Source organism: Callithrix jacchus, chromosome 1 (genome assembly GCF_049354715.1).
Source record: "Callithrix jacchus isolate 240 chromosome 1, calJac240_pri, whole genome shotgun sequence".
NCBI lineage: Eukaryota > Metazoa > Chordata > Mammalia > Primates > Cebidae > Callithrix > Callithrix jacchus.
In genome coordinates this window covers 30,654,311-30,677,409 of record NC_133502.1, presented here as the reverse complement: position 1 = coordinate 30,677,409, position 23,099 = coordinate 30,654,311, and the positions used below count along the sequence as shown (strand labels likewise).

At 36.5% G+C, this 23,099-nt stretch overlaps 1 long non-coding RNA gene across 1 annotated transcript in view; it reads right to left on the bottom strand.

Annotated features, from left to right (window-relative positions):
• Positions 1–23,099, bottom strand: part of LOC144578971 (uncharacterized) — a 61,804-nt gene that overhangs the window by 14,344 nt on the left and 24,361 nt on the right. The window contains exon 3 of the long non-coding RNA XR_013525654.1: positions 2,931–3,004. This is a non-coding gene — a long non-coding RNA (uncharacterized LOC144578971). The remainder of the gene's footprint in view (positions 1–2,930; positions 3,005–23,099) is intronic.

Genomic DNA, 23,099 nt, shown 5'->3' with positions numbered 1-23,099 from the left:
CAATAGCAAAGACCTGGAATCAACCCAAATGCCCATTGATAATAGACTGGATTGGAAAAATGTGGCACATATACACCATGGAATATTATGCAGCAATCAGAAATGATGAGTTTGTGTCGTTTGTAGGGACATGGATGAATCTGGAGAACATCATCCTCAGCAAACTGACACAAGACCAAAAAATGAAACACCGCATATTCTCACTCATAGGCGGGTGATGAAAAATGAGAACACATGGACACAGAAAGGGGAGTACTAAACACTGGGGTCTATTGGGGGGAAAAGGGGAGGGCCAGTGGGAGGGGGAGGTGGGGAGGGATAGCCTGGGGAGAAATGCCAAATGTGGGTGAAGGGGAGAAGAAAAGCAAAGCACACTGCCATGTGTGTACCTACGCAACTATCTTACATGCTATGCTCATGTACCCCAAAACCTAAAATCCAATAAAAAATTAAAAAAAAAAAAAGTATATATACATGTACATATATATATATATATCTCCATCCTCTTTTACTAACCTCTGTTTTATGTATTAGTCTGAATAAATTCTAGACTAAAACAACTGACAAAATGGAATCTAAAAATAGAAGCGATATAGAATATAAAAAGTATATATACATGTACATATATATATATATATATATCTCCATCCTCTTTTACTAACCTCTGTTTTATAATGTAAAATACAAAAATAGATTTTCACTAAAATCGAATGAGCTCACGTCTCATTGTTCAGAACCGAATCATTTCTCCTCTTATATCTGCAAAACACATAATAGAAAATGTATATTTTTCATGTGGGCATATTGGCATCAGGTAGTCTCTGCTCTGTGTCTCAAAGAAAATATGAGCAGGGGTACTAAAGTCATAGCTATGAAGTATGAATACTTAATTAAAGTATGTATTTAAAAGAATAAAACTTAGTACAGCAAAACAAATTAATGTCATCCTGTATTTCTCTAATTGGCACAGTTTTGTTGTTGTCATTGTGTCGTTTGCCTCTTTAGTTATATGGTGCTTCTTGGTTTAAAATGTTCCCCATTGGCTAAAGTTTAAGGAATAGTATTTCATATATTGTTGATGAGAATCATTTGACAGTGTATACAGAAGCATATGTTATACCTCATGATATTTAATCTCTATGGGAATAGAAACCTAGGTTATTCCTTAGATGGCAATCAGAGAGTGAGCTGAAGATAAATGCCAGCCTCAGAACAGAAATGCACTAAATGTTCTTGTAGTGAATGAGTGAATACACCTAATTTTTGTAATTCCAATATTGGAAAAGTATCCTAGATAATAAAAACTATTTGCATATAAATGTATGTAAAATAATGCTAAATTTGGGCTTGTTTCTATAAAACTATAAATGGAAACAACATACATATCCCAAAATATAGCTGCTTGATTAAATAATATTTTTTTCATAAAATGTAATGTTGGAGATTACAAATAGTGATACTAATAGAGAAAAATGTTTATGCTAAGTGAAACAGCAGTTGCCAAATATTACACCACAAATGAAATTAAAGCTGTAAAAGCATGCTACTTTATACATATAATAAAGTGAATTCCTGTTGGGTGTTAAATACTATTATGAGGTTAATTCCATTCTCATAACTGATTAGCTAATTTAATCTTTAGATTTATCTTCAGACTTATGAGGTCACTATTACCAATGAAATGTTAATTAATTATTTAAGTCTCACATCAGTCCTAGGAGGTCAGTACTATTTCAATCTCCAGGAAATCAAATCACAGAAAGGTTAATTACCTTGCTGTAGAACACACATTCAAAGAGTGGCAGGGAGAGGGTTTGACTTCAAGGAATTAAGTTCCAGAGCCATTCATCTTAAACTTTCTACTCTGTGCCTACAATTATAAGCATTTTATTTATTTGAGTTCCACCTTGTGTTCTAAATTATGGTAATATTTATTTTTTATATTGAGCATATATTGTTGTTATATGCAAATGGAAGGGCAATATTTTCAGAGGACTTTTTGAGAAATGCCTTCTTTTTAAAAAATATATTTTAAGAGATTTATTCTGAGCCAAATATGAGTGAGTGTGGTCCATGACACAGCCCTCAGAAAGCCCTGAGAACATGTGTCCAAGGTGGTTGGGGTACACCTTGGTTTTATATATTTTAGGGAGGCAGGAGACATCAATTAAATACCTATAATAATTACATTGGTTTTTGGTTCAGAAAGGTGGGACAACTCAAAGCAAGGACTTCCAGATTATAGGGAAATTTAAACATTTTCTAGTTGAGTTTGTCTAAAGACATAGGATCTATAGAAAGGAATCTTTCAGGTTAAGTCAAAAGACTGTGGAGACCAAGGTTCTTTGAAGTTTTATAGTGACTGCCCTTTGAAAGACAATAGATGACAAGTGATTCCTATTCAGATCTTTAAAAGGTGATAGACTTTTAGTTAATCTCTTCAGTGTTGGGGGCTCCTGGAAGAAAAAGATCTGTTAGTAGAGATTATTTACAGATGCAGATTTTCCCCCACAAAGGATGGCTTTGCAGGGCCATTTCAAGATATGGCAGGGAAACACGTTTTGGGGTTAAATATTTTGACTTTTTTTCCTTGTCTCATAATGTTATGCCAGAGTCAGATTGGAAAGCCAGTCACAATATATGTGGTTAAATAAAACTCAATCTGATGAGAATTTATGGTTTGTAGGGCATAGAGAACTGCTTTCTTAAATAAATAGTAAGTGAAAAGAAAAAAACAAGGGTAATACAGAGATGTTTCAGGTATAAGATATTTCACAAAACCAATAAACAGAGAGAAAATCTCCAGTCAGCTAACAGTGTTAGAAATGTTATCGGATCCAGGTTGTTAACAGTGGCGGAGTATAACAGGGTATTAGGCCAAGATGGGAGGGAACATAAGGGGGGCTGCTGTTGCTTTTGTGAGCTCTCACCTTGTGGTCTGTGTTTCAAGCCATGGTTTCTCTCACCCTTTGTGTTTTCTTCTCTCCCCATCCAAAGGTACCTACTGGCATATGTACATAAATGTCAGGTCACAGAATCAGAGCTTAATACATAATTTTAATTTTAATGTGATTTTCAAGGAAAATACATAATTCATCCATGTGTGAAAATATGAAAACTGCCCCACTGATCTAAAAAGTGAAAAAATTGGGAAATATATTTATCACTTGAAATTTTCTTCTTTGGTAACGGGTCACCAGAATACAAAAGCATGTGGTCTGTTGTCTTTAACACCCTCTGTAGTCAATAACACAGAGTGATATATACAGACAAATACAAGTATATTTATTTGACACATATATATATATGATATATATATTTTTTCCTTCAAAATTCCTGGCAATTGTTATAGTTCCTTCTACTGTTGCAGTGTAATGAAAAGAAAGAAAAGCCTCTCTCAGTTATTTAGTGCTTGCAAGGAGCACTTTGCCCAAATCTCAGCAGCAGAGTATAAAAATCTTTAAATCTAGGTTTGCTACAGCAAAGCAACATCAAGTTTTGACAACAGTAACTGAGGCCATAGATAGTGGTGTAAATAAATCTTAAAATTTTGTCCATTTCAAAAAGATTGAAAATTTAATTCTTATGTGAATGAGATAGGAAATAATTTAGAAACAAAATGACAGAGAAATAAGTAGGCCTTTCCATCTTAAAAAAAAATAATGTTAAAAGATTTGCATTATGATGATAATTATCACAATTTTTAATTAAAAATTTTGCTACGAATAGTCATAGGGTTAAATCAATACCACAGAGTAATATAACATAATTTTGTTTATTCATATAAAATATAGTAAGTTGTTCCCAGGATTTTATAATAATAAAAATATAAACATTCTCGTATATTTATTCTAGTGAGAAAGTGCAAGGATTTCTCTAGGGTAGCAGTTACCAAACTTTTTGATGGGCATTTTTACAGTCTTAAAAATTATTAAGAACGGCAGAGAGATTTTGTTTGTATGGCTTACATTTATTATATTTACCATATTAGAAACTAAAATTAAAACATTACTGAAAATTTATTTTATAATAATGATAATGACAAAATTAGACCCATTATGTTGATATGTTTTATTGAAAATAACACTATCATCCAAAACAATTAGTGAGAAGAGTGCCATTATTTTACATCTCAATAGAAAAGAGCTGGGTTCACATTTCTTTTTTCATGTTTTTTTTTTGAGATGGAGTTCCGCTTTTGTCACCCAGGTTGGTATGCAGTGGTGGGATCTTGGCTCACTGCAACCTCTGCCTCCCAGATTCAAGCCATGATTCTCCTGCCTCCGCCTTCTGAGTAGCTTTTTGTATTCAATCTGTTGTGATAATGTTGTTTTGCTTGAAGCATATAAAGAAAAGCTGACCTCACACAGAAGTGACAGAAAATTTGCATTGTTTGGTACACTTTTTAAATAATTGTGGCTACCTTTAATACTATATTCAAACTTGACAAGTGGTAGTTTCTTCAAGACAAATTGTAATGTGGAATATAAAATCATATCAATGAACTTTTCATATGTTGATATAGTAAAACTCACTAGGTTATCATGTATTTTGAATGGATATTTTACTCATGTATGATTATAACACCACACATTGAATATTTGGAAAACATTAGTTCATATTTTATCCAATATTGAAATAATTAAAACAATAAATTGTATTTGTTAATATTGCCACATATCTCATTTAAAAAGCTTTAAGTAATGGAATGACGCTAAGGCACACAGAGGTGGATACAAGTTTCTCTAATTCTCATACTTGCTTGAGAGTGACTTTTTTTTAACAGTCATTGCATAATGATGAAGAGAATGTTACTGTCTGTATAGTTTGGTTTCTCCATCTTAATTTGTGATAAGGCACCAGGAGTTTTAATCACTATTGTTTTACACCAACAGTGCAAACATCAATAAAATTATTCCAGGGTAAACAATATCATGCAGAAGGGTTATTTGGCACCCGGCATATTTTAGCACTACTCACGTTTATTGTTAAGTATTTGTATAAATTACCTTCTATGATAATTAATTTGCACTTATTCTGGACCCAATACACGAAAACAACAAGTGTAGCTCCATGTTGTATTCATCCATTTGTAAGTCAAGCTTACATTCCTGAAGGCAGGATGCTAATTCAGCTTTTGTGATTTCAGTTAGATCATTAATTTGAAGATTTACATATCATTGAAACCATATTGACATGATTTCTTTTATTAACCTTTCATTTGGCAGACACTCCACAAATGGCAATTTGAACCTTTATCAGTTTCTCAGCTATCATGTACAGTTATCCAACCAATGAAGTATAATTTACATTGTATGAAATTCCATGATTTTTTCACTTCTAGTTTGAAAAGATGTCTAAAAAGACTTTCAGCTTGAAAAGAATTCACCATGTTTACCTTTAAAATATCTAAATCTTTTTTTTCTTTAAACTTTCAGTGAGTGCTTTCAAAAAGATGCCACATTTTAACTGACACATAATACCATTCAAAAATTTTCTGTGGTATAAGACACAATGAGGCAAATTGTTAACATCATATAAAGCTGAGAGAAAATAGTCTTTGTCATATTTTCCTTTCTTAGTTACAGTTGGCCCAGTTTCTTCAGATTAGTTTTCCTTTTCCATGAGTCAGAATACTAACTGAAATGTCAGATTTATCTTTTCCAGCATCTATAGTGATAGAGGATGAAGCTGTGAGTTGAGAAAACAGGTTGCAGAATCATCCTTAATAGGCCAATGTTCTGGCAGTAACTGTAAGGAAAATATGTGAATTTTTTTTCATTTGTAAATAATATATTTTATTATAAAATAACTATTTCAGAGGAAATTTAATCAATGGGAAACTCTTTTTAGTAATATTAAAGAAAAGACAAGCTAAACAAGAATATAAAATTTTCCTAGTTCTTGTGTTTCCACATATTTACCTTCACATTTACAATAATCACTCATGTATTTGGTGAAATTTCTAGTTTCTGACTAGTTGCATTATCTGTTGCTCTTTTTTTCATTCTATTTTACATTTTCTATATTGCTTTCTTTGACACGATTATTTTGTTGTTTTGTCTTCAAACTTTTTGTTAGTTTATTTGTTTTTATATGCTGCAGAGATTTACTCAGTTTGGATAAAGGATGCATCTGACTCCATAAAGCATTCTCCCATGAGGATTTTATTTAAAGACAAAGTTGAGTTTTGGAACAAGAGAACTAGAGTCCAGGCAAGCAGTGGAGGGACAAAAAGGTTTTAAAGCTCTCAGTAAAGTCTTTAAGCACATAATTCAAAATATTATGACTTTCTAAGACCATTCATAAAGATATCAAAATATCATGTGGCCACAAATTTGTGTTATATGTGCCAAAGCATAATGCTTATCCCTTTTACCCCTACGTTATTTGCAGATAACAATAAATTATGCAGCATGGCATTATCTGAAGATAACTTGGTAGTCTGGTTCAGGTAGTAGAAAACTTCATATGTAAGTCCCTGCTTTCATCTTTCTCAGGCTGCATTTAAGAGATAGTGAATCTGTAGGGACCTATCTCAGATGGCTTAAATGGGTTCAAACATGCAGTACTTTTCTAAAATTATATGCTCAGTTAAGTTAAATGTCAACCATTGAAATATATACAAAATTAAAAAGTCAGTATCAATTTCATACTACAAATTGTTGCCTAAAACTCAGTGGAACAAAAATACATGTTGGGTTATTGATTGGTCGAAAGACTGAAGTGACACTAAAAATTGGAAATTGGAGAGTACATTTGATATTAAATTTATGAAAAGTATAGATCATGGCAGGATAAGAATCTAGCCTTAGTTCATTTTTAAAACCTTTCGGCAATATCACACACTAGTTTTTTGGCTTTTCAACCTATAGAATACACTGACTTCATATGATTAATTTAACAAAGACTTATTATTTAGCTCTGAGTCAGGCAAAATTTTCTAGATAATACTGAAGTGAATGCAAGTATTTTGTTTTTCCAAAAAATAAACTTGAAACATCTCATGCCTTTAGTCTACAGAACCCAGTGCCATAATTTAATCACTCAAGAAAATATTCATGAATTGACTGGTTGTTCAATCATATACTGTTGTATTCAAATACATGCAAGGGTCTATATTGCTTTCATATATTATCCTCCAAATGGCTTCTCAGTTCCAGGTAACATAGTGTCTTATGTAGCTTCAGATTTTGGTAGGTAATAGAAAGTAGGAAATTATTTTCTCTATTCATCTGTAAACATTTTCAAAAACGTACTCCATCCTATATTGCTATTCATGGCAAGTTTCTACATTTGTTGCATCTGATGAGAAGTCCTTAGATTTACCAATCTTCTAGGTAATTTAGATTATTTCTAGTACTCTGGTAGTGTGTATTTTTCTGATCTGCTTGCATGTTATCAGACAATACTTTACATATAGATGGAGCTAAGGGATAATTCAAACTAAAATTTTCTCAAAATTTCTTTCTTACGCTTATCGTAAGAGACTTAGTGAGGGAAGGTTCTTAGTCTTTAAGCTGAGACCTATTTGTACAAATATTTCTACGCTAAAGCTGCTTTGCCATTATCAAGTGGTGAACTTATTTATGTGTTTCAATGAGCCTAACCCCACCAAAGTTGCACACACTCGGTTGTCTTTATCTAAGCTCTTGGGGCAGATAGTGCAGTTCTTCTCTGTCCCTGTTCCTGTCTCTTTTTTATGGCAAACATATTAAGCTTGGCTTCCTTCAAAGCCTACTCTTTGGCTCTTTAAAACATCAGACTCTTGAAAATGAAAAGCCTTTCATTTCACGGTTATTGTCCCTGCTTTCAGCGTAAAAATCTAATTTAAAACACAAAACCAATTGTTCTGTTTGAATACATTTTGGTCTTCATGTTCTTGAAAGCAATGAATATTGTTGATCCAATTGCAGGAAATGGAAGGTGGAGGAGGAAAATAAATAAATTTTTGAGTTAAAACTTGATTTATAGGCCCAAAGTTTTATACAACACATTATTATTTGCACAATTCTCTCTCTCTCTCCTCTCTCTCTCTCTCTCTCTCTAATTAAAACATAATCATATGCAGAGAGCTTTGCAAATTTTAGGGGCAGGCATCATTACACAATTGAGAAAATAGAACATAGCCAGCATACCAAAACCTGCCTGCATGCCTAGAGTTATGCCCACTACTATGACTTCTAATGATTAATCCACAGAGTAGTGTTGCTTTTATTTGAATTTTAAATTAAAACAAATTAAATATGTATTTAGGGGATATGAGTGCAGATTTCTTACAGACAATTGCATAATAGTGAAATCTGAGTTTTTAGTGTACCTATCACCTGAATAGTCAACCTTATACCTAATAGGAAACTTTTCAACCCTCCCGCCTCTTCAAAGCTCCCACGTTTGGCAGTCTCCAATGTCTGTTTTTGCACTCTGTATGTCTCTGTGTACTCACTGTTTAATGTCCACTTATAAGTGAGAACATTAAGTATTTGACTCTGTTGCTAAGGTATTTCATTTAGGATAATGGCCTCAAGCTCTACCCATGCTGCTGCAAAAGACATAATTTCATTCTTTTCTATGACTGAGTAGTATTCCATGGTATGTGTTTGTGATATATATATATACACAATTTACAATTGTATTTCAGTGCTAAAATACAATTTTAGCACTACTCATGTTTGTTGCTAAGCATTTGTATAAATTATCTTCTATGATAATTAACTTGTGCTTATTATGGACCAAATACATGAAAAAGTGTAGCTTCACATTGTATTCACACACACACACACACACACACAAAAACACGCACACATGGTCGTGATATATATAAATATATATAATATATATATTATACCACAATGTGATACATATACACACACACACACACACACACACACACACAGATATATATATCACATTTTCTTTTTCTAACCTTCCACTGATGGATGCTTAGACTGATTCAATATATTTGCTATTATGAATAGTATGATAATAAACATACAAATACAGGTATTTTTTTTGTTAGAATTGTTTCCTTCTCTTTGGGTATATACCCAGTAGTGGTATTGGTAGTGGTATTGGTGAATCTAAGGATAGTTCAATTTTTAGTTCTCTGAGAAATCTCCATACTGTTTTCCATAAGGTCGTATTAATTCACATTCTCACCAGCAGTGCATAGGTGTCCCCATTTCTCTGAATCCTTGCCAACATCTGTTGTTTTTGGAATTTTTAATAATAGCCATTCTGATGGGTGTAAGTTGGTATCACATTGTGATTGTAATTTGCATTTTTCTGAGATTAGTGATATTGAGTATTTTTTCATATGTTTCTTGACCTCTTATCTGTTCGCTTTTTAATGGGGCTATTTTGTGGTTATTGTTAAGTTGTTTGGGTTCCTTGTAGAATGTAGATATTAGTCCTTTGTTAGATGCATAGTTTGCCATTTTTTCCATTGTACAGGTCATCTGTTTATGCTCTTGTTTCTTTTGCTGTGCAGAAACATTTTAATTTTCTAGTCCCATTGGTCTATTTTTTTTTTTCACTGACATTTGCTTTTAAAGACTTGGTCACAAATTCCTTGCCTCGGTAAATATCCAGAGGAGTGTTTCCTGACATTTTTATAGTTTCCTGCCTTTTATTTAGGTTTTTAATCCATCTTGTGTTAATCTTTGTATAGTGAGGGAGGTGTATCTCCAGCTTTATTCTTTGAATGTGTCTATCCAGTTTTTCCAGCACTGTTTATTGAATTATTCTTTCCACAGTATATATTTTTTGTTGGCTTTGTCAATGATCAGTTGGATATTGGCATGTGGCTATACTTCTGGGTTCTCTATTCTGTTCTATTGATCATTTAGTCTGTCTTTATACCAGTATCATGTTCTTTTGGCTACTATAGTGTGGTAATATAACTTGAAGTCGGGCAAGGTGAAGTCTTCAGCTTTTTTGATTTTGCTTAGAATTGCTTTGACTTTTAGGCTTCTTTTCTGTTCCAGATGAATTTTGGAATTTTTTTCCTGATTCTGTGAAAAATGACATTGATAATTTGGTAGAAATTCCATTGAAACTGTAGTATCATGATTTTAATGATAGTGATTCTTCCTATCCATGAGCATGACACGTTCTTTTGTTTGTGTCATCTGCAGTTCCTTTCATCTGGTTTTGTAGTTCTCCTTATAAAGATTTGTCACCTCCTTGGTTAAGCATATTTCTAGTGTTTTGTTTTGTTTTTTTGTAGCATTATATATGAAATTGTCTTCTTGATTTGGTACTCAGCAAGATTATTTGTATACAAAAATCCTAATTTCCGCACATTTATTTTGTATCCCCAAAATTTCCTGAATTCATTTACCAAATCTAAGATTTTTTTCAGTGGGGTCTTTTGAGTTTTCTAGGTATAAGACCTTATCAGTAACAAAAATAATTGACTTTCTGTTTTCCAATTTTGAAGCTTTTCATTTTGTTCTCTTACCTGATTGTTATGGTAAGGACTTCCAGTACTCTTATATGTTAAGGAAGAGTAGTAAAAGTGGTCATCCTTGTCTTGTGCCAGTTCTTAGAGATAATTTTACACAGATTCATCATACTTAATGTAGTCTTTGGGGTTTAGTTCCATTTGCTCAAAATTATGTTTCTGTAAGATTCACTCACGTTGATGACTGTAGCTCTAGTTATGGTCATTTTAATTTCTGTGCATTATTTTATTGAGGAAACATACACTGATTAACAGATTTAGACCAGTATTTAAGTTTCCTAGTTTGGGTCTTTTACGAATAATGTTGCTATCAATATTTGTCATATATACCTTTTGGTACATATGTGCATACAATTTGATTTGGAAATTGTTTTGTTTGAATTTCAATTTTTTTAGAGATATAGTCTTGCTCTATCACCCAGATTGGCGTGCAGTGGCACAATAAGAGGTCACCAGGCCTCTACATCCTGGGCTCAAGTGATCCTCCCACTCAGCCTCTTGATTAGTTAGGACTGCATACCCATGCCACCACACCTGGCTTTCTTGTTTTCAGTGTCACTAGATGATTACAAACAATTTCCCAAAAAAGGTTATACCAATTTATTATTCCTCAATAAATGTGCAAGCACTATAGCCTTGCCAATATTTGATATTGTCAGATTTTGGTTTGTTTTTTGAGGGACATTCTTGGAAGAAATCTTCTTCAAATAGTTACAAAGCAACTATGAAACTCTTACCACTAACACTGTATTTAGTCAGTACTGAATATTTTTCACCTAAGATCAGGGAATAGTCAAGGATTTCATTATGTCATTTCTCTTCAAATTTTACTGAAACTATTTAGCAAGTGTAGTAAAACAAAATAAATGAAAGGCATTGTAAGAAAAGAAAAACTGTCCTATTTTGCAGAAAATGTTATAGAATTTATCAAAAAAGGCTACCAGAATTGAGTTTAGCAAGTTTGCAGGAAATAAGGTCGATATCTAAAAACGACTAGGGGTTCATGGGGTTCACCTACATTCTTACTCTCCCCCCCTTTTTTTGTCTTAGAGATTGTGTCTCACTCTGTTTTCTAGTCTGGAGTTCAGTGGTAAAATCACAGCTCACTGCATGACCTCCTGGACGCAGGCAGTCCTCCTGTCTCAGTTTCCCAAGTAGCTAGGACTACCGCACATGCAATAACACTTGGCTGGTTTTAAATATTTTTTAGAGATGGGCCCTCACTGTGTTGTCAAGGCTAGTTTCAAATTCCTGGCTTTAAGAAATTCTTCCCCTTCAACATCCTGAAGTGTTGGGATTACAGGCATGAGCCACTACAAGTGACAGACTTTCCTTCTTAAAGAGTATTTTTATAGAGCATAGAATTTTAAATTGACACCTATTTTTCACCAACTCTATGAAACTGGGGAGAGAGTGAAAATAGTTAACTCAGGCCAGAAAGTACATTTTATCATTGACAATTTTTAGAATTTCCAGTATATGGTGATAATAAAAAGCAGATTTGCTTTTACTCAGTTTTGTGATAGCTTTAAATTCATTATGGACAGTGAACACAGTTATTACCTATACCTGGGCAGAATATCCTCACCAACTTCTCTTGGCATTCTATTACTATGAATATATCATTCAGTTGCCTTCAGTTTTCAAAATTTTTGTGTAAAACTCAATTTTCATTCTCAATTATAAAATATGATTGTTTGTTCTTTGAACCTAAACTATATTCCTTTCCCCATCTTACTGGCTAGTTTATAGATCTCTCCTTCTTTTGTTTTATAATATATGTACATTTAATTTTACATTTTTATTTTCATGAGGTTTTGAGGGGCTTTTGAATGTAATTTATGTAGCTGATTTTTTCTTTTCTTTTTTTTTTTTTTGAGACAGAGTTTCACTCTTGTTACCCAGGCTGGAGTGCAATGGCGCAATCTTGGCTCACTGCAACCTCCGCCTCCTGGGTTCAGGCAATTCTCCTGCCTCAGCCTCCTGAGTAGCTGGGATTACAGACACGCGCCACCATGCCCAGCTAATTTTTTGTATTTTTAGTAAAGATGGGGTTTTGCCATGTTGACCGGGATGGTCTCGATCTCTTGACCTTGTGATCCACCCGCCTCGGCCTCCCAAACTGCTGGAATTACAGGCTTGAGCCACTGCGCCTGGCCATAGCTCATTATTTTAAAAAAATTATTAGTTATCTCTTCAAATCAGACCACAGTCCCATTTTTTAAAATTCTGATATAAATGTATTTTAGGTGTTTTCTCATCTTTATGTTTTTATTCCTTCTCACCTGTCTTCACTTCACCAATTTCTCATTACTTATCAGACTTGGTGTTTCGTCTACTCATTGAGTTTTAAATTATAATAATTGTACTTTTTCAGTTTTAGAATTTGAATGTAATTATTTTTCAGATCTGGAATAAGATATTTGATTATTTTGTATTCTTAATTGAAGTATTCAATCTTGTATTTTCTTTCCTTCAACATATAGATCTTGGTTGTTTAATAATATGAATCTTGTGGTAACACAACTGACCTAGAGAGCCCTGGAATGGGTTTGCCCTAAGAGGAGTCTGAGAAGAAGTATATGTATATATACATGCATATATGCATACACACACACACACACACACACACACTCTTACATATAAAAATGTCTCTAGACAGCCTGATATTTGTAATATTTTGTTCTCAAGAATGTATGCACACACAAACATATACCCATATTATACATAAATGAAAATGAAAATCATTATATTAAAAAGAACTTTTTAAGAAAATATTTTGAGAGCACTCTTGTGAAAAAAACAAAATAAAGGTAGCTTACATTAACTAGAGGACCGAGAAAGCATATTGAATGGTGCAGAATGTAATATACAACTTTTAGAATGTGTACAATTTTGATAAAATATTAAAGGTATGGTAGTTGAAGCAAACAGTTAAACAAAATACAGAGAGAGAGCTGTTACATGGAGAATTTGGAAAAAGATTTTTAATTTAAAATATTGAGAATCTGTGGAAGGATCTTCTTTCTTTTTTTTAATTTTCATTCTACTTTAGGTTCTGAGGCACATGTGCAGATCATGCAGGATTGTTGCATAGATATATATATGGCAATGTGGTTCGTTGCCTCCATCCCTCTGTCACCAACATCTGGCATTTCTCCCCATGTTATCCCTCCCCAACCTCCCATCCCCCTGCTGTGCCTCCCCTGGCCCCCACAATAGACCCCAGTATGTGATGCTCCCCTCCCTTTGTCCACGTGTTCTCATCGTTCAGTACCCACCTATGAGTAAGAACATGAGGTGTTTGATTTTCTCTTCTTGTATCAGTTTCCTGAGAATGATGATTGCCACATTCACCCATATCCCTACAAAGGAGATGAACTCATCATTTTTAATGACTGCATAGTATTCCATGGTGTGTATGTTTCACATTTTCCTTGTCCAATCTATCATCAATGGGCATTTGGGTTGGTTCCAGGTCTCTGCTATTGTAAACAGTGCCGCAATGAACATATATCTGCATGTGTCTTTATAATAGAATGATTTATAACAATGGGATTACTGGGTCAAATGGAATTTCTATTTCTAGGTCTTTGAGGAATTGCCACACTGTTTTCCACAATGGTTGAACTAATTTACACTCCCAACAGTGTAAAAGTCTTCCTATTTCTCCACGTCCTCTCCAGCATCTATTGTCTCCAGACTTTTTAATGATCACCATTCTAACTAGCATGAGATGGTATCTGTGTGGTTTTGATCTGCATTTCTCTAATGACCAGTGATGATGAGCATTTTTTCATATGTTTGTTGGCCTCATATATGTCTTCTTTTGAAAAGTGTTTGTGTCTTTTATCCACTTTTGAATGGGTTTGTATTTTTTCTTGTAAATCTGTTTTTGTTCTTTGTAGATTCTGGATATTAGACCTTTGTCAGATGCGTCAATTGCAAAAAAAAAAAAAAATTTTTTCCCATTCTGTTGGTTCTGGTTCATTCTAATGATAATTTGCCTTGCTGTACAGAAGCTCTGGAGTTTAATTAGGTCTCATTTGTCTATTTTGTCTTTTGTTACCAATGCTTTTGATGTTTTAGTCATGAAGTCCTTGCCTATGCCTATGTCCTGAATGGCTTTGCCTAGGTTTTCTTCTAGGGTTTTTATGGTGCCAGGTCTTATGTTTAAGTCTTTAATCCATCTGGAGTTAATTTTAGTGTAAGGTGTCAGGAAGGGGTCCAGTTTCTGCTTTTTGCACATGGCTAGCCAGCTTTCCCAACACCATTTATTAAATAGGGAATCCTTTCCCCATTGCTTGTTTTTGTCCAGTTTGTCAAAGATCAGATGGTTGCAGATGTGTGGTGTTGCTTCCGAGGCCTCTGTTCTATTTCATCGGTCTATATCTCTATTTTGATACCAGTACCATGCTGTTTTGATTACTGTAGCCTTGTAGTACAGTTTGAAGTCAGGTGACCTGGCTTTGTTCTTTTTGCTCTGGATTGTCTTGGCTATGCAGGCTCTTTTTTGGTTCCATGTGAAGTTTAAGGTGGTCTTTTCCAGTTCTGTGAAGAAGGCCATTAGTAGCTTGTTGGGGATAATATTGAATCTATAAATTACTTTGGGCAGTATGGGCATTTTCATGATATTGATTCTTCTAACCATGAGCATGGAATGTTTCTCCATCTGTTTGTGTCCTTTTTTACTTCCTTGAGCAGTGGTTTGTAGTTCTCTTTGAAGAGGTCCTTTACATGCTTTTTGAGCAGTGGTTTGTAGTTCTCTTTGAAGAGGTTCTTTACAGCCTTTGTTAGTTGTATTCCTAGGCATTTTATTCTCTTTGTAGCAATTGTGAATGGGAGTTCACTCATGATTTGGCTCTCTGTTCGTCTGTTATTGGTGTTTAGGAATTCTTGTGATGTTTGCACATTGATTTTGTATCCTGAGACTTTGCTGAAGTTGCTTATCAGTTTAAGGAGACTTTGTGCTGAGATGATAGGGTCTTCCAAATATATGATCATTTCATCTGCAAATACAGACAATTTGATTTCTTCCTTTCCTCATTGAATACCCTTTATTTTTTTTTTCTTGCCTAATTGCTCAGCTTGAACTTTCTCACTTCTCCTATTCAATATAGTATTGAGAGGGCAATCTCATCTAGTGCCAAATTTCAAAGGGAATGCTTCCAGTTTTTGCCCCTTCAGTATGATATTGGCTATAGGTTTGTAATAAATAGCTTTTATTATTTTGAGATATGTTCCTTTGATACCCAGTTTATTGAGAGTTTTTGGCATAAAGGGATAAAGTTGAATTTTGTTGAAGGCCTTCTCTGATTCTATTGAGATAATCATGTGATATTTGTCTTTGGTTCTGTTTAGGTGGTGGATTATGTTTATAGACTTGTGTATGTTTGACAAGCCTTGCATCCCCAGGATGAAGCCTACTTGATCGTGATGGACAAGCTTTTTGATGTGCTTTGCAATTGGTTTGCCAGTATTTTGTTGAAGATTTTTGCATCTATGTTCATCATGGATATTGGCCTGAAGATTTCTTTTTTTGTTGAGTCTCTGCTGGGTTTTGGTTTCAGGATAATGTTGGTCTCATAAAATGATTTGGGAAGGATTCCCTCTTTTTGGATTGTTTGGAATAGTTTCAGAATGAATGGTACCAGCTCCTCTTTGTAGGTCTGGTAGAATTTGGCTGTGAACCTGTCTGGACCTGGACTTTATTTGGTTGATAGGCTATTGATTGCTGCCGCAACTTCAGCCCTTGTTATTGGTCTGTTCAAGGTTTCGACTTCTTGCTGATTTAGGCTTGGGCAGGTGCAAGTGTCTAGGAATTTATCCATTTCTTCCAGGTTTACTGGTTTATGTGCATAGAGTTGTTTGTAGTAATCTCTGATGATAGATAGTATTTCTGTGGAATCTCTGGCAATGTCCCCTGTGTCATTTTTTATTGCATCTATTTGATTATTCTCCCTTTTCTTTTTTATTAATCTGGCTAGAAGTCCGTCTATTTTGTTGATTTTTTTCAGTAAACCAGCTCCTGGATTTATTGATTTTTTGAAGGTTTTTTTTTTTGTGTGTGTGTGTCTATTTCCTTCAGTTCTGTTCTTAGTTATTTCTTGTCTTCTGCTAGCTTTTGAGTTTTTTTATCTTGCTCCTCTAGTTGTTTCAATTTTGATGATAGGGTGTCAATTTTAGATCTTTCCTTGTTTCTCATATGGGCATTTAGTCCTATAAATTTCCCTCTAGAACATTGCTTTAAATGTGTCCCAGAGATTCTGGTACATTGTATCTTCATTCTCATTGGTTTCAGAGAACATCTTTATTTCTGCCTTCATTTCATTGTTTATCCAGTTGAAATTCAGGATCCAGTTGTTCAGTTTCCATGAAGTTGTGCAGTTCTGAGTTAGTTTCTTAATCCTGAGAATAGTTAGGGTTGCTGCTGGTTTCTTCTTCTGATATCTTCATCCCAGAAGGGTACCCGCCAGATGTCGGCCTGATCTCTCCTTTATGCAGTGTCTCTTTGGGTATACGGGGTCGGGGAGCTGATTGCAAAGATAGTCTGTCCCTCAAGTGCTGTGCTGGGAGCTCTGCTGTTCCATGCAGAGCTGCTGGGCAGGTACTTTTTTTAAGTCTGCTGCAGTGGAACTCATAACTGCCTCTTTTCCCAGTGGCCTGTCCTAGGAAGGTCAGGCATTATTTATAAGTTCCCGGTGTGCTGCTGCCTTTTTTTTTTTTTGTAGATTCCCTGCCTGGCACAGAGATAGCCTAGTCACAGTCTGCCAGCAGAGGTGTTGCTGAGCTGCCACGGGCTGTGCCCAGCTGCTGTGTGAACTTCCTTGAGGCAGTTAGAACTGCCTTGGTATTGGCGGACTGCCTCAGTAGTGGCAGACGCCCTTCCCCCCACTGAGCTGAACCGTCCCAGGTCCAGCTGTGCTTGCTGTGAAACTCTCAACCCAGAATGTTTCAGATTGCTTTTTTTGTGGGGGTGGGTAGCCAGATCACCTGGCTCCCTGTCTCAGCCCCCTCCCTTTCAGTTGAATGGGTGGCACGCTCTCCCAGGCTTTCCAGGTACCAGTTGATACAGCTGGCCAGATTTGTGTGAGTTTCTGTGCACCAACCTGTGGCACTGGCTGAGGCAGCCGTGCTGGAAACTTTTTTAGCCCAGGAATCTCGTGGTCTGTGGGCAGTGAAAACTGGTTTGGAAATGCAGTGATCACTCACCCTCTGCATTGTTCTTTCTGGGAACTATACTCCAGAGCGGTTCCTATTTGGCCATCTTGGATTCTCCGGGTCTTGTTTCTTTCTTAAACTTTGTTTCGTAGCATGTTTCTATCTTTATAGAGGAACAAAGTGAAAGCCTTTCTTTCCTGCTAGCAAGACTGAGCCTGAAAGTGCTCTAAGGTAGTTGTCAAGCTGCCCATTCCCAAGGTGGCCAGTTAAGACAAAGGCCAAACTGAAAATAACAATCAAGTCATCATTCAAATACTTCAATAATGCAGGTAAAAGGCAAAGAAAAAAAGTGCCATCATCTAATGCTTTATTTTTTCCAACGGAAAGATATTGGGCTAGAGTCAGTCAGACAACCTTTGATGAAGGTGGGGAACACATTTCACTAAGCAGTGGTGAACAAAAAGTTCCTGTCCTCTTATGCACCTATAGGGCCAGGGAGAGTGACTGGGTACAGGCTAGGAACAAACTCAGTCAAAGAGGAGAACAAGCTCTTGGTCACTACAGTTTTCTACTCCTCTTCCCATAGGAGATTGTCATTTGGGGTCCCAGATAAGATATACAAAGGGAGAATCCTGGGCTAAAGATGAAAACATATGTATGAACATGGCTAGTAGAGGTGGCAGTAGGGTGGGACAGTGGGGAAAGGGAAAAGAGAAAGTGGTACCTTTGGCTGCTTATCCCTTTGAGACTGCAAGTCTGGGTTTTGGAAGACAGCTCTCTCCCATGAGGCCTGACAAGTCAAGACTTTGTCATTGCCTATGGTCAGGACTGAAAGATCACACACAGTATTTTGGCCCCCAGCTAAATCCCTTTATACTGTAGGGGTTGCATGGCCACCCACATCCTCGGTGATTTGATAGAAAGGTACTCTGGATGCAGAGAGAGTTGTGGTCATGGGTATGGTTTATTACAGTAAAATCATACACAGTAGGGTCATGATGGGAAACAAGACATCAGGTGAAGTCTGGAAAAATCCAGATACAGACTGCCAAAATTCACCCTCTCCGGATGAGGGAGTGGACTCACACAAAATGCTCTTCTTTTCCCAGCATTGAAATGGGGCAGCGTGTTCCCAGTGTTCTGCTGAGGGGAACTCACTGGAAATTCAAAGTCCAGGTGTTTTTTTGTTTGTTTTTTTTTGAATAACTGGTCACATAGGGATTCTTTCCCTGTACATCCATGAATGGTAATCAAAATTACAGACCCCCAGAATAAAATCAGATTGTTGTGTGTTAAATTGTGTCCTACAAAAAGATCTCTTAAATTCCTAATTGCAGGTATCTCAGATTGTGAACTTATTTGGGAATAGGGTCACTGCAGACACAAGGTCAGTTAAATTCAGGTGTAGTTAGGTTCAGATGTATTGTAGTGAAGTGGGTCCCTAATCTGATTTGTGTCCTAATAAGAAGAAAGATATTTGGACACAGATACAGAGGGAAGATGACTATGTGAATGGAGGTAGAGTTTGGAGATAAGCTGCCACAAACCAGGAAACACCTGGGACCACCAGAAGCCAGAAGAGACACTGAGGGATCCTCCCTTCCAGGGAGGAAGTGGGTAATTCCCAACACTTTGATTTCACACTTCTAGACTCAGGAACTGTGACAGAATACATTTCTGTTGGTTTAAACTGCCATGTGTGTTATAGCCCTAGGACATGAATAGATTTTGGTGATGGAATTGGGGTGTTGCTACAAGACATTTTTAAATAATGTGACAGCAGCTCTGGAATTGGGTAATGGGTAAAGGCTGAAAGAGTTTTTGAGGATCCTGATTTTAAAAAATATATAGACTGACTTGAAGAGATTGTTGGTAGAAATAATGCTCATTAAAGAACATTCTAATGAAAAGTCAGAGATAGGAGAGCTACATAGAAAGTTCTTGTGAACATTTATGGTAATATTTTCTAAGATGATAAGATAAATAAGGCTACTTCTGGTGAAGTCTGAGATGAACATTAGGAACATGATATTAGAAACTGAAGAAAAGGCAGCCCTTGTTATAAAGTGGCAGATGACTTGACTGAAATATTTTGCACTATTTGTGGAAGGGACAATTTGTAAGTGATAAACTTGAATACTTATTGAGGATATATCTGAGCAAAGTGGAAGATATGGTCTGGTTTCTTTTTGCTGCTTATGGTAAAATGCAAGAGGAAATGTACAAGTTGGAGAATAATCTGTTTAGCAAAAAGGAAACAGCACTTGATGATTTGGAAAATTCTTATCTTATCCTGATAGCATGGTATAGAAACAGGACCAAGAATCTGTCTAGACAACCATGTGCTGAAGAAATTGAGTATATTACTGTGATGGTTAAGTCTCAACTTGATTGGATTGAATGATGCAAAGTATGGTTTCTAGGTGTGTCTGTGAGGGCGTTGCCAGAGGTTACTAACATTTCGAATCAGTGAACTGGGAGAGAAAGACCCACCCTCAATGTGGGTGGGCACCATCCAATTTGCTGCCAGCCTGGCTAGTAAAAGCAGGTGGAAGAAAGTGGAATTAACTGCCTTGCTAAGTCTCCTAGTCTTCTTCTTTTTCCTGTGCTGGATGCTTTCTACCCTCAAATATGAGACTCCAAGTTCTTCAGCCTTTGGACTATTACACATACACCAGTGGTTTTCCAAGGGTTCCCAGGCCTTTGGCCACCAACTGAAGGCTGCACTGTCACCTTCCCTACCTTTGAGGCTTTGGGACTTGGACTGAGCCACTACTGGCCTCCTTGCTCCTCAGCTTACAGACGGCCTATCATAGGACTTTACCTTGTGATTGTGTTAATTATCCTCAGTAAACTCCTCTTCATATATGCATATATCCTATTTGTTCCATCCTTTTAGAGAACTCTTATTAATACAATTACTCATTTATCCAAGAATTCATTCATCTAGATACAGGAAAAGAGGTGTGATTATCTAGAAAGGTATGTAGGTCTTGCTTAATGTTTAGATTCCCATGAATTACTCAGGAGACTGAAAAGGTTCTTTAAGAATTATACCAGCAGAAACACTGCCAACTTGTGAAGTAGGATGTTTGCTAGACCCTTTGTGGGACTCACAACAGGAGCACCTTGTTTACTGAGCCTGCCACTCTCAACCACTCATGGGAGGGAGCAAACAAGCAAATGAGGCACGAACTGGAGTGCATGAACACTGGAACTGGCTGCCCATTTTGGTGCCTATGAGATCAAATTCTACTCTCTGGGACTGCTGTATTCCACCCCTTATGGGAGGGATCATGCAGGTGAGTGGGTGCAGAAACCAGAGTACTTTCAGGCACTGGCAGGAGCAAACTCCATGCAAGCCCCGTTCAGGCAGCCTGCCTGTGACTCCCAAAGCCCCAGAGGGTGTGTTATGCTGCTCTTTTAGCTCTACTATCTGCAAATCGCTTAAGTGTTAACAGCTCAGTAAGCCCTTTGCATCCATGCTCCTGGATGCCAAGCTCTTGTCTGATGTCCAAGAAAAAGGAGGTTGCCCAAATGAACTGAGGAATGGTAAATGTGGGGGATTGTATTGCCAGTTAAAGTGGCTTTCAGTGGGAAGGGGAGCTGATGGGGGTAGGGCAGGAAAGTAATCTTCCCCTGAAGCCCAGCCATCTCTAGCTGAATTCTTCTCTAAAGTTACACTGTCAAGCTGTCTCTCTGAAGTCAAGCCACTTCTCTCCAACATCCAGCCATAGTCTACATCCAGCTGCTTCTCCTGTCTGTCAGCTGAGTCTGGGAGTCTGGGGTCTTTATAAACACAGGATGAGGTGAGACAGGGCCCGAGTGATTTAGGAAAAGGCAACATTTAAGCAGGAAAGCAGGGATATAAGTTCTCATTTTGGGCTGCAGTTTCAGGCTTTTTAGCTTCGGGGTGGGGTTTTCACCAAAGACCCCCCCTTTTCTGCTAAAATTTATCTGGCTCCTGATCTTATCACTTGGACTGAAAGTGATAGAGATGGGATGAAATTAATGAAGAATTATTCTGATGGTAGGGCCATGGAGGCAGACACCTAAACTGATAGAACATCTTTGAGCAGGGGACTAGAGTTGTCTCTTATGTGACCCAAGAGAGTACTGAGGACAGAGCATAGAACCATAGAGGCTTAGACTGAAGTTTAGAATCTAATGATATTTGCCCTGCTGGTTTTAATACTTTCTTGGGAACTGAGACCCCTTTTTCTCCTATTTTTCAATTTTGGAATGGCAAGATCTATCCTATGACTTTGCCACCACTGCATTCTGTAAGTATATTACTTGTTTTCTGGCTACACAGGCTCACAGATCAAAAAGATTGTTGCTGCAGGATAAACCATAATCAAATTCTCACCTATAACTGATTTAGATGGTTTGATGATAAGATTTGGGACTTTTTTTCGCTGATTATATATAGATAAGATTTGGACTTAGAGTTGATGCTGGAGTGGGTTAAAACTTTTTGAGGTGTCAAGATGGGTTGAACAAATTTTGCATGTGGGAAGGACATGAATTTTTTTTTTAATTGCATTTTAGGTTTTGGGGTACATGTGCAGAACATGCAAGATAGTTGCATAGGTACACACCTGGCAGTGTGATTTGCTGCCTTCCTCCCCTTCACCCACATCTGGCATTTCTCCCCATGCTATCCCTCTCCAACTCTCCCACACACTGTCCCTCCCCTGTTCTCCCCAATAAACCCCAGTGTATAGTGCTCCCCTCCCTGTGTCCATGTATTCTCATTGTTCATCATCCATCTATGAGTGAGAACATGCGGTATTTCATTCTGTTCTTGTGTCAGTTTGCTGAGAATGATGTTCTCCAGATTCATCCATGTCCCTACAAAGGACATGAACTCATCGTTTTTGATTGCTGCATAATATTCCATGGTATATATGTGCCACATTTCCCAGTCCAGTCTATCATCGATGGGCATTTGGGTTGGTTCCAGGTCTTTGCTATTGCAAACAGTGCTGCAATGAACATTCGTATGCATGTGTCCTTATAGTAGAATGATTTATAGTCCTTTGGATATATACCCAGTAATGGGATTGCTGGGTCAAATGGAATTTCTATTTCTAGGTCCTTGAGGAATTGCCACACTGTCTTCCACAATGGATGAACTAATTTACACTCCCACCAGCAGTGTAAAAGTGTTCCTATTTCTCCACATCCTCTCCAGCATCTGCTATCTCCAGATTTTTTAATGATCGCCATTCTAACTGGCATGAGATGGTATCTCAATGTAGTTTTGATTTGCATTTCTCTAATGGCCAGTGATGATGAGCATTTTTCATATGTTTGTTGGCCTCATATATGTCTTCTTTTGTAAAGTATCTGTTCATATCCTTTGCCCATTATTGAATGGGCTTCTTTTTTTCTTATAAATCTGTTTTAGTTCTTTGTTAATTCTGGATATCTGCCCTTGACAGATGGGTGAACTGCAAAATTTTTTCCC